We start from the raw sequence: 12,947 nt of genomic DNA, 5'->3' as shown, positions 1-12,947 counted from the left end.
TACCTTCAAAAGATCAGTGACCTGCATGTTACTCTGAAGTTGTTTGTAAAATGATGAGTTTGCTCCACCACTCGCCTAACAAAGTTGTGCTCGTGAGGTATGTGGGCCTTAAGAGTTAAGTCCGAGACCCAACAAAGCCCAAATGCTCTATTTCAGAGAAACTACCGTGCGGAGTCAGTCGATTCGTGCTACATTTAATATTATTAATTACGGCAGGCATTGTGATATGATGAGTCATACCCCACTAGCGAGCATCAATTTTTTCATCTTGAATTCACCACCCACCACGATGCTTCGTCACCTCTCCACGCGTCTTTAAATTCACAGCATCAACCGAAAACCCTAACGCCCCAAATAGAATGAGAGATGAAGAAGAAGAGTTGAGGAAAGGGCTGAGGCCCGTAAGACATTTTCGGTCATGGGAGGATTGGCGAAAAAATCTTTCAATTTTACCATAAAGTATATAAGATGACGATGATGATTAAATGAAATCTTTTGCCAACTCCTCCCATGCCGATGATTTCTTATGGTTTCAATTCTTTCCAATCAAACTCTTATCTGGCCATCTGGGTACATCTCCGTTTTCAAATCAATTGAGAGAAAGGGAAAGAGAGAGGATGCTGTAAAATTTTTGGAATTGGGTGCTAGGGAAGGTTTTGTTTGACTTGTCTGTCATAACTAAATTAATTTTCCCTAGTCCCCCTATTCCTATGATTTTCAGCTTCTAATCTCTTTCCCTTCACTTTTTATTTCCTGCTTCTTTCCCATTCGTTCTCGTTAACTGTGTTTTAACACTCTACGTATATTTGTTGTTCTGTGTATTATTTATTTATTTACTTTCTTTATGCAATGGCTAATATGCTTTTTATTTTGTTGACAACTAGCATTCTTCAAGGTCCTGCTGTTTTATGTGATTTATATTTTTTTTTGTTTTAATAAAATTAGTTTAACCTTTGAGATTAATGAAGAAGAGAAGTGTTATCTTGTGTTACCAAGTTCAAAAATCGTTATAAATAACAATTAATTTGATCTTATATGTATTGCAAGTAATTTTTTGACTAAGTAATTTATTTGAATTATTGAATAATTAGATCACAGAGATTATTTGCTATTTTTTTCGCCCTGATAGTTGATTTGTGAATGAGACGATGTGATGAAGTTGAAGTGAAGTTATGGAGCAAATTCTAAAACACGACTTTAAAATTATGTGATCTTGGAATATTTGGAGATATGAAAGGTGGACTAAAAGTCATCAGGAAAATTGTTACATTCTACCATATACTGGAAAATTATAAGCAGTAACAAGCAATTGCTCAATACAAACGCGTACGCTATTGTCTTGTGTGTGAACTACTGTCGGTTCAGTTCTTTGATGTTGGGAAGAGCTGGTATAAACAGCAACAAGCAATTGCTCAATACAAACGCTTACGCTATTGTCTTCTGTGTGAACTACTGTCGGTTCAGTTCTTTGATGTTGGGAAGAGCTGGTAGAACCTGCTTGAATTTGCCCTGTTCTTTTAAAAATGGATTCATTTTTGCTGGGTGTTTTCTGAAATATATTATATTTGCTTGTTTCCTTTGATGTTGATATGGTGATATATTCCATTCCACTCTTTGAACTTGTTTTGAATGGTAATGTTAGATTGTGGAGAGCAATTACCTGGAAAGGGAACAGAAATTTTACAGGAAGATATACTGAAGAAAATTTTTAGGTTTAAAGTAAAAGGGCATAATTCGTTTAGGCTTTTATGAGCTTGAGGTGGAATGAGGAAATTGGACTGAGAAATCTGATGTCCTTCATGAAATGATGGTGTTTAAACCATAATGAAATTGAGTAGACTCCCCACTCTGTGTTGGTGGAAAGCAAGTCCTGGCTGCCTGATCAGGCGGCTTGATCCTCTGATGAGATTCATACTCTTGTCTCTAGAGGAATTTCATCTCTTACTTTCCACTCCTCAGGGAGTTGGACATCGGACCATCAAATGGTTATAGAAACCAAGTTGATGGTCCTAGAAGCCACAGAACTTGGGGATCTGATGATTGTTTGATAGAAAAGGGTTCTATATATGAGGCTAGATTTTTTGGCTGCAGAGTTAGTCGGGCAGGCATGCATTTGTAGTAAAATGTATCGGACGAGTTTTAGAACATCCACAATATTTTTATCTTGAAGAGAAACCTTGAGATTTGGATAATAATTGAAGTGAACATGGCCATCGGCCAGACTTGATTGAAGTACACTCAACAAGAAAACATTAAAATCAAGAATTCTCTTGTGTCTTAAGCAAAGTAAAATGGATGTGCTACCAATATCATCATGTTGAGTGCTTTGACACCAACCTGGACTATTCCTATTCGAAAATATTCATACTTTTGTCCATGTTCAACTATGTATTGTGGACCAAGTGTTTGATTGGGCTCATGCTTTTTATGTAATAAAATGGTTCCCTCAGTTGTTTTGATGGAATAATTTTTTCTGATATTGAAAATGCTTGCTTCATGTATTTCTTGTTTCAAGATTGTTCGGAGCTTCCAGTGCTGCAAATGATTTGCTATGTCCTTCACCACAAAAATCTCAGTGCATGATGGTCACACAGGTGTCAGGATAATTAAGCTACGCACAAAATAAATAAATAAGGTTGAGTGAACTTACCATGAAACTTTGATTTGAGAGAAGGGTATGCTTTGATTCAAGTATTCTTTGATATGGGTGAGAAGAGGGTAAATTTCTAGGAATATGAATAAGTTAGTGGGATTCTTTTACTTTTATTAGGGAAGCTTTTTTCTTGTACCTCCTTTTCTCTCTCTCTTTGATTGATGAAGTTTTTATAGGCACCACCAAGCCACTAAGAGAGGATATATTCTCTTCTGCGATTGATGATGATCTTGTGACTTCATGAATAGTTTGCTTTTGCTTTAACTATTGTGCTTCACTGGTTCCTTCCTTTTTTTTTATTGGTTGTGTTGGGGGGGGGGGGGGGGGGGGGGGTGGTGGTCTATTCACTGGGATTGCTGATGGGTGTAGATTTATGAGTGAAGTATTTCTGCATAGGAATTAAAAAAAAAATTGTCTTAATTTTTTTGTTTGGTATTAGATTTCATCCTAAGGGTTCTCAGAATTCTAAGTTATATGCTAGTGTTTGAATGCTTAATTTGAGATGATCAAGGGCTTTTGACAGAAGTGCTTTTTGATACAGAGGCAATACTCTCTTTGAAAATTGCTCCAGCCTTCATCACTTGATATGATGCCGAGTATCTTTACTGTTTTGCCGGTCATTTTTTTTCCTTTGTGGTTCTCCTGTCTGCCGTGTGTATAAAAATATAAATCTCTCAAGAAAGAACATTAGCATTCTCTAATCTCTTAGTCAAAACAAAATTGCTTTTGTCGAATTCCTTGAATGTAAGTATTACTATTTAAACTTGCTCTGTTATTATTATGAGATTAAATTGCCAGAAAGATCTAATGACAGAATTCATCTGAAAAACATACCCTTAGAGGAAATCCAGTGGTCTCAATAGAATACAAGGAAACGTTTGATTCAAGAAAACTTTTTGGTTAAAACTGCTTCTAGCCATAGGAAACTAGAGAGAATATTTATCTCCTGTTATGCAAGTGATATTTGTACTGAGATATTGAATTACTAGCCTCCGAAGATTTTGCTTTGGCTTTAGCTTTTGCCTCTGTCCAAAGCTGCTTTAGTATTTTTGTTTCATTGAATATGGGTTTGCTTATGAAAGCATGGTCTTCACTTATTCTTGAACGGATTCCCCATGAATCACTGAAGTTTCCGTCATCAATTCCGACCAACAAAGGGCATTTCCATGATTTGGTTCATCCCATGGTTGAGTTAAATGCTTGGTAAGACCTCAATTGTGTCAAGTTTAATCTTTTGTTGGCATTATTATATAGGCTGTTTAAAAAAAAAAAAAAAAAAAAAGAAAGAAAAAATGTTACTGGAGATGTTTTTCTTTTTAAATTTTATGAACTCTTTAGTCACTGGAAGAGCTATGAGCATTGAGCAAGGAGGATTTTCCGCTTGTGAATGAAAATGTGGCATATTCCAGATTTCAATCCCAACACGCGGCTGTGATGACAATATAAATTCCCATACTTATGAAAATTAGCCGTATGATATATCCCCTTTAATGGGATAGGAAGAAGAAAAACACATGATTACATCAGAAGTTTTTTTTTTTTTTGGTTTGGCAATGAATGAAATTAATAAAACAATGAATATAGGAAAGCAATTTAAATTACAAAAAAATCGAGGAATTGATTGAATTGAAATTACATAACGTCGAATGTTGGTATGTGTCTCGATGAACAAGAAACTGGTAAACCGACGAATGATTTCGGCAACCAACTGTACTTGATAATTGGCCAGGAAAATTGATGCAATTACCTCGTTAATTTGCCCATCAACCTCCTACACATGACAATGGCTAATGGGTCCGGCGGTCTGTGGTATGGTACAGGTATCACATGCGTTTGTATGTTGTTGTATGCACGAGCATATTTTAGTAGGGCATGCAGTGTTTTATCCTTGTAGATTGGGTATATGAGTTTTAAAGGCAAGATGTGATTAGAGATTGATTAAAACACAATATGTGAAAAGATTTGTTATAAGTATATTTAACTTTTTAATAGAAGTGAACTTAAAATTTTATAATTTTATAAATAATTTGAAATTGAATATTATAAAAAAATTAAAATTGAATCTTTTAATATATTTTATTTTAAATTCATTTAATTTTTAGTTTAAAAAAATAATCTAATTGTTTTATGTTTATAATTTATTAAATGAATAGATGATATGATGATTATATAAAATATATGTATTAATGTTTTTATGTCTTATGATCTATAATTCTATGTATGTTCAAACTAACAGATAAGTTAATTTTTAAGAAAAAATTATTATTATTGTTGTATTATTGTTGTTAAGTATTAAAAAAGAATTCTAATATCATAAAGTTTAAAATTATGATTTTGTTGAATTTAACTAGAGGCATATAGATCTTAAAAAGAAAAAAAAAAGGGTATATACGCTTATAACTTGGCATGTTCTCTTGAAAATTAAGAAAAATATCATTTTTTTTAGACAAGGCATGGCATGGAACGATACGTGTGTTGGGTCAAATTTAAGTAAAAAAATTAAGTACGACACAATACGAAACACGTAATAAATACGATATGAAGTAAGCGCGAACTTGTATGAGTAGGCACAGTCCTTTACCTATCTCTGTCTCCACCATTTCAAAAAATCAACATAAAAAAATATAAAGAGTTGTTACCATACATTTAATTTAGTATAATTCTCTCTATCAGCTACGGATCTTAATAGAGCCCACGAATTAATTGTGTGGAAGATTGCACCTTATGTTAAATGTAAAGTAACCAAATTTTAATAATAAACAACTCTTGCGGCGAAATTAAGGCAAGGCGTGATGGTGATGCAAGCAAGCTGCCACGTCCACTACGTGGGAACTTTTTATTGTGTATTAGAATTTACTTCGTATGGAGACGTGTCAACTTTGTGGAGGATAAAAGTATCTCATGAGATGACGAGATTACCCTACAAGTGTCGAAACAGGAAGGAACGATTCAATTTACAACGGCAGGGATTTTTATGTAAAATAGCCTTAAAATTGAAGAACCCTAACGGGATGTGAGCAGTCGGATTATTTGAGCCATTTCAATCAACGACCTGACTTGAGACTTTCAGTCGTGGTTGTGATGGTGAGCAGCGAGCGTATGAAGAATGGAGAAGGAGAGGGGACACAGGGAAGAAAGAGAAGAAGAAAGAAGTGAGGAAATTTCTGGAATGGGAGGCTTGGCAAGAAGCGATCTATTTTTCTTGTTCAATAAAAAAGAAAAAGAAAATTTTTCTTGCCCACCCCTCCCATTCCTTGGATTTCCTGCATTTCCTTCCTCTCTTTTCTATCTCTCTTTGTATTATTGATGAACTTGACTAAGAGGTTTGAGAAGCCATCTATTATTCTTTCCATGCCTCAAATTTTGGTATGATATTTCTCTGATTCTTTCAATTTTTATACTATATCTTCTTAGATCTACACTCTATAGTGGTTGATGAAATGATATTTTGCTGAGACTTTCTTTAGCCATGCCATATTTAAAACACTTTTGGTGTTTTTTTTTGTGAACAATATCAATCTATCCATTGAATTACATACTAAATTGATTAAAGGCCACTAAATTCTGCTACTAGATTAAGATTTAGTGATCTTAAAAGAGGGATAGAAACTAGAAAATGGACCATAAAAGGGCCATTCATTCATTCAAACAAAGAAAAGAAACTAATTTGTATCGTTTTAACGAAGATAAGATTGCTTGTTATCATATTGATCTGGATTGGATTCAAATTCACAAACTAATTTTAGCTGAAAAATTATTTATCAAAAGTTTGCTTTGCTAGATCTTTTCCCTGTTCTTTAATTTTTTTTCTTTTTTACCCCTTGAGATAGAATAAAAGATACAGGTGTTTGAGCATAGATTATTAAATGGAGAATGAGAGATAAAAAAATAAAAATTGTGGAAATGCTTTCGTGTTATCTCGAGGATTCGAATTTTCCTGTTTCTTAGACGGGCAGTATCACATGCCTAGCTAGGGGGTGGGCAAATTGGTTTTTGCTCATGTTTGGGTCTAATTCCCCAATTCGATTTGGTTCGCAATTCGAGTCAGTTCGGTTTGAAAATTTGAGTTACAACAGATCAATTTGAAAAAATTTACTAGCAGCCACCTAAAATTAAGGAATTTCAAATCACAGCCTGGATCGATGCAGAATAAAAACAAATATTAACTGGACAAAACTACGTTACAGATTCTGTAAGGTACAGACTGCAGCATCAGCCGTTGGATGTGATTGGATGTGGAGTGAGAAACTAAACAAAAGAAAATCGGATGGTGGGATGACGGGAGATGTTTGTTACAGAATCTGTAACGTAGACAGGTCCATATTAACTATAAAGCTATTGAGTATTGAAGTTACATCCTATAAAGCTATTGAGTATTGAAGTTACATCTCCACAGTCCAAATGACACATAGGCAAATGGGTTTGTGTACCTTGGAACCAAACAAATCAAAAAAATATTTACTTCTGGGATATACATTCAATTGACAACCCCATTTTTCATTCATCACTAGAATTAAGTAATTTATGCTATGTTTACTTGTCAGTAATTAGAATTGACTAAAATCAAAATGCATTGAAATGAGAATAAGCTGTAATGAGAATGACGAATGGAACTCAAAATAAGTTGTTTATTTGAACTGTAGAAATTGAAATAGATTGGAATTCTATAGACGTGTTTATCTTATCTTAGAATCGGAATCGAAATAAGCTTAATTGTTCCAAGTTATTAAAATATTCTTAATTAATTATAATAATAACTATTATTATTATAAAAATAAAAAATGATTGTTAATAATAATAATATTATTAAAAAAGTACCCTTAATTTATTATTACTATTATTTTTATTATTTATTATATGATTATTATTATTATTATTAAGAAAATTATTGATAATAATAATAATAATAAATAAATTATTTTTCCTCTTTTATTTTTTCTTATTATTTTATCACTCTCCCGTTTTTCTTTCTCCTTCCTCTTTTCTCTGCAATTTCTTTGTTACTTCTCCATTGTCAATTTCATCTTCTTCATCAACATCATCATCATCACAATAATCTTCTTTTTCTTCTTGTCACTTTTGTCTCTTCTTCTTCATCGACATCAAAATCCAGTTTCATCTTCGTCATCCTCATCACAGTTAGATCATCTTTGTAATCATATTCACAATAACAACATCAATAATAATCATCACCATCATCAATCATCACCATTATTGTCATAAAAATCATCATCATCAACAATCTTACCATTAATAATCAACAACGAATCCAACTAGTCTCATGCGAGATTGGTCACGAGCAATGGAAGCAGGTGACGGTTGATCGGTGACGAGCGGCAGCGTGTGTAATTGGTGATAAGCTGCTCTCGGCAAGAGAAAGTGATGAACTGTTGATCGATTCTAGGTGAGAGAGATGAGATGGGTCAGTTGCTATTTGAGATTTCGGTTTTTGTTTTTGTTTTCTCAATTTATAGTTTTCAATGATAGAGGGTATTTTAAAAAAAAATAACGGGACATTTTTGTCATGATCGGGAATGAGATTGGGATTCCCAGCCCCCCTACTAGAATCACAAACTTGGTAGCGATTCTTTATTTTTTGTGGGATCCATGCATCTCATTCCTATTTTCTTCCTCAATTAAACAAGTAAATACTTTTTTCATTTTGATTGCTCTATTCGATTTCCATTGTTGACAAGTAAATGCAATATTAACGTATTGTGCTACTAACGACAGTGAGTGAAGGAGGCACCAATGGCAAAGACAGCGACAGTAGATCGAAAGCTAACGGTTCAAGAACGGGTAGAAGATCTAATGTTGGTGCACCTAAACGACAGCGGCCGCAATGTGTGGATGTGAGTGAGTTGCCGAGTGGGCCTTATTTGTTCTGTTTTTATTTGGGGGGGGGGGGGGGGGGGGGGTGTTTGTTTGTTCGGCTTATTCAGTAGTGTCGTTGTTTTGGAAGATGAGAAGAGAGTAATTAGCAATTACAAATTTTGAATTTTTTTTACCATGAGCTCTTCTGGGTTTTTCTTTTTGGCGCGGGGGGGGTTTGCTTGTGTAATGGTGTCATTATTTTGGAAGATGAGAAGAGTAATTAGCAATTACGAATTTTGATTTTTTTTTTACCAGCAGCAGTAGATTGGAAGTGAACGGTTCAAGAACGATTAGAAGATGCAATGTTAGTGCACCTGAACGACAACGACCGCGATGTGTGGGTGTATGTGAGTGAGTTGTCGAGTGCACCTGAACGGATTTTGATATTTTTAAGCAAACGGTTCAACTGCTCAGTAGAGTATTCCGCAAAAATTGATATATATTTTATTTCTATTTTATTTTTTGGGTTAAATTAGTAATATAATTTTTTCTTTTTAGTAATGTATAGGAAAAAAGAAACATTATTATAAAAGGATAATACTGCAAAAGCAAGTTAAAAGGAAAAAAAAGAGTAAAGTAGGAATGATTTGAGATATTTTAAAAAATATAAAGTTTAAATGAGTACTAATATCAAAATATAGAGACTAAACGAGTTTTTATCCGCTTGTCTGATTTGTCTGATGTGTGTGAGTTGTGTGACTTTTGTTCATATATGTTTGAATCCGAATTGAAATTAGAATCCAATTAGGTTCTAAATCTCAGCTCGTTTAAATTTTATAGGTTAAACAAAATCAAACTGGACTTTAGATTTGGATTTGTATGGTTTAACCTGATCCAAATGCTCACCTCTATGCTTGCCATAATAATATTTGCCTATGAATTATACAAAATATAGTAACTGTTTAGGGTATATAAATATAGTCACTAGATATCGATGTTGTGAAGGTAATATAAAACATCGAGGAGAAATTAATCTAGTCGCATATGCAAGTGCAACTAGTATCTTGCGAGGAGACCAAAATTGGATTATCCGATTCTTAGGCCTTTATTTAATACTCAGATTGTTGAACTCCACCTGGGAGTTCGTTCGTAACATCTAAGCACGTACTGCCATAATGTCTAAACGCGATGAGGCGTTATAACTGCAGCTCAATAACTATGTAGAAACAGATACATTAACTCTTAATTCAAGTGACACATTCAATTTGGTAACGACCGTACATTGAAGAACAAGCAATATTCACGGTTGTCTATAAGAACCCGGAAAGATCCTGAAAAAAAATGACTTTTTTTGGGAAGGGGGAGAGGAAAAAAAATCTGATAAAAAGAAAAACACAGTAAAAATACGTAAGATCACTAATGGTGTGACATTACTATTTTTTACAAGAAAACTCGATTGCTAACTTGAGCGTCAGAGAATTTTCACTGGAAAAAATCCGGCGCCCCCTAATAGTTTTTTGTTATTGCAGATAAAAACAAGCATTGTCGCAATTCCAATTCTAACGGAGCAACAAGTGGCAGTTTCCGATCAAAATAAATTCAAGTGTTGACGAAGTAACATGATCTCCATTATCAGCTCGACTAGATTTCAACATCAACATTTTAGTACTGTGTGTGGGGAATCGTAAGAAAAGTCATCATTCTTTCTACCAATTTTGATCTGGCCAAAGCAGAAGTGATTAGCAAATTAAATTGATGGTAGTAATTATCGATTAAACCCTGCCCAGAGGCCAATGACCAAATCAAGGTATTGAAAAAATTTGCTTATTCAATCGGTAAGTCATCGATACAGCTTTTCACTTCAATTCATATACTAGCTTGATGCGAACTTGATTCTTCATTTCATCCAAAACATTTCACGGCTTACAACATGAAATTATGAAAATCAATTTATTTGATTGCACAATTTTGGTAATTGTGAGCATAAATCCAATTTGATCATAGGAAATATTCTTTCATCGCCAACTTGACTAGATCACAAGTTCAATTTGTTTAAGTTGCCATTCACGTGCATTATTGCATGAAAATTTAGAATCAAATTTTCATTTACTGCATGCCTCGTAATTGTGAGCATAAGTTCTAAATCCGGTACGACGCATGGCATCAGAACTTACAAGATCATGTGCTTATCATTTGTATTTAATTAATCATATTTTTGGGATAACATGCTTATCTTCATTACCTGTTTGGCGTTTATGCTTGAGAATATATCTTTACCCTTTTTGCATAAGCCATCTTAGTTTAGTTATCTTGTTTGTGAAATTTTTTGGTAATCACCAGGAAGATAATTATATAATCATGATATTAATGTTATGTCTACCAAGTATATGATAAAATGTCTAAATGAGTTTTGTTGTTTCTCTACTCATATTTTTTATGAGTTACAAATCATAGAAATGTCTTCTTAAGCCTCCCAAAAGACATCTTGAGTAAGCTAGAGGCAAGGTTGACAAATAGAAGCTAAAGCAGTAACAGAAACAAAATTGGAAAAAATAGTAAATTGACAATTAAAGCAAACTCAAAAGTTGCAAGGGAAGTATATCATGACAATAGAGCAGAATGACGTTCATAGTTTGAATGAAAAACACCCACCAAAGATCCATATTTAAGGGTTTGAAGCAAAAAGCTCATACGACAGTACTTTCAAAGCACATGTTTGCAGGAATCAGAACAGGTCAGAAGTTATATTTTGATTTACATGCAAATTTTCCACGAAAATTTAATTATTTCTCTAAGTCTTGCTATGTGAGATGAGGATAACTTATATTCATTAAATTGATTGTGCTCATATTTGGGCTGATGGTATAACTTAATTAACTTAATTTCTTGAAAGTTGCTCAATGTGAAAGCAAATTATGAAATGGGAGTTGTAGGCTAGCATTGAGAAGACCAGCAAAGTTTATAGATAAAATTTATTAATATTTTACAAGGCATTAAAAAAAGTAAAGAAAATCAATAAAAGGTTAAAACTTTAAAATATATTTTAAGTAAAACATAAAACCTTAAACTGACAAGAGTTGTTTAATGTTACTTAAGTCAGTATAAGGTTAGAAGTTTTAAAGCTTATTCTAGATAAGACATAAGACCTTAAACTGATAAGAGTAATTTAAAATTGCTTAAGTCAGTTAAAGGTTAAAAGCCTTGAAACTTCCTCTAGGCAATGCATAAAACTTTCAACTGACGAAACCTGCTCACCGATGGCATGGTCAGCAGAGAAAGCAAAATAAGTTGCTTAAAGTTTTAAGTTTGTAAAACTATGAACTTTAGAGTTTCCAGTCTTGATTTGTTTCACTCTCAACACTAGAAACTGGAGGATTGTTGTTTAGGAAATTAAATAGGATGACCATGTTCTCCAAGTAAAAGTGAGAAAATGAATGTGCAGACCATCTCGACCAGGTGGTAATTCTGGTGACCTTGAGCTGGTCTTCTCCACTAGGAGGTAATTCTAGTGACTTCGAGCAGATAGGTTTGAGGAGACCAGAACTAGGTCGGTTTAAAGACCTTAATTAAGTTTAATTGACGAGTTCCTTTCGAAAAGTTGGGCATAATGTCCACGCACGCCCAACTGCTATAATTGCTGCTTAAGAACTACTCTGTAACAGGCACACTAACGCATGATTCAAGTAACGTATTCAACCCAATAACGTCAATGCATTGAAGATGGTACGATAATTCTTTATGCTTAAAAAAGTCCTGAAAAATCCAAAGTATTTGCAGATTATTAATTGGCCATCACAGGACATCCTTGATGATTGGCAAGCCGTTTCACCACAAAAAAAAATTAATGCTGATGCAGGAATCTAGGAGTGAGTCACTAACCAACTCAATCGGATTTCGGCATCAATAGTAACTTGTAAAGGATATTTATTAGGGTGATAATTTCATTAGCAGATGATTTGTAGACTAGAGATGGCCAACGGGCCGTGCCGTGCTGACCCAGGCCAATCAAAGGAAGCCCACGCGTGCTCGTGCTCGTGTCATGCCAGCTCGGCAAACGTGCCGTGCCCACACGTGCTCGTGCTCGTTCACACTCGTGCCGTGCCGTGCCTAGGAAAAATAGTCCCTAAGCTTTTTTCCTTTTTTATTTTTTTAAAAGCGCATGTCAAGTTGTTGTCTTATTTTTTTTCAATCTTATGTACTTTTTTTGGATCAATGTGGCTTTATTTAAATTTAATAGAATAACAAATTTAAAATTCAAGTCCATATTCAATAATAAAAAATTAATAATAATAAGAGAATGTAATGTTAGTTGTTAAGTTTGACTCTATGATATTAGAATTCTTTTTTAATACTTAACAACAACAATAATAATAATTTTTTTTAAAAGTTAACTTAATTGTTAACTTTGAATTACGTAAAGTCATATATCACAGTTTATAATAATATTAATACATATTTATAGAATCATGATATTTATAAT

General features: G+C 33.7%; 2 long non-coding RNA genes and 3 other non-coding genes across 5 annotated transcripts; all 5 read left to right on the top strand.

Annotated features, from left to right (window-relative positions):
- Positions 1–384: 384 nt before the first annotated feature.
- On the top strand, positions 385–547 carry MIR482E (microRNA MIR482e). Its single transcript, NR_161557.1, has one exon. It is a non-coding gene; the product is annotated as a microRNA MIR482e (primary transcript).
- A 76-nt stretch (positions 548–623) lies between these two features.
- On the top strand, positions 624–719 carry MIR482C (microRNA MIR482c). Its single transcript, NR_129339.1, has one exon. It is a non-coding gene; the product is annotated as a microRNA MIR482c (primary transcript).
- A 4,283-nt stretch (positions 720–5,002) lies between these two features.
- LOC127900450 (uncharacterized) lies at positions 5,003–9,188 on the top strand. The gene is made up of 2 exons (XR_008052613.1): positions 5,003–8,057; positions 8,387–9,188. It is a non-coding gene; the product is annotated as an uncharacterized LOC127900450 (long non-coding RNA).
- On the top strand, positions 5,809–5,917 carry MIR482B (microRNA MIR482b). The gene has a single exon (NR_129330.1). It is a non-coding gene; the product is annotated as a microRNA MIR482b (primary transcript).
- A 782-nt stretch (positions 9,189–9,970) lies between the features above and the next one.
- LOC127900451 (uncharacterized) lies at positions 9,971–12,700 on the top strand. Its single transcript, XR_008052614.1, has 2 exons — positions 9,971–12,333; positions 12,419–12,700. It is a non-coding gene; the product is annotated as an uncharacterized LOC127900451 (long non-coding RNA).
- The last annotated feature ends 247 nt before the right edge of the window (positions 12,701–12,947 follow it).

This window comes from Citrus sinensis, chromosome 2, assembly GCF_022201045.2.
Source record: "Citrus sinensis cultivar Valencia sweet orange chromosome 2, DVS_A1.0, whole genome shotgun sequence".
Taxonomy (NCBI): Eukaryota; Viridiplantae; Streptophyta; class Magnoliopsida; order Sapindales; family Rutaceae; genus Citrus; species Citrus sinensis.
The sequence above is the reverse complement of the archived record's forward strand: the minus strand, read 5'-3'. Positions and strand labels throughout refer to the sequence as shown.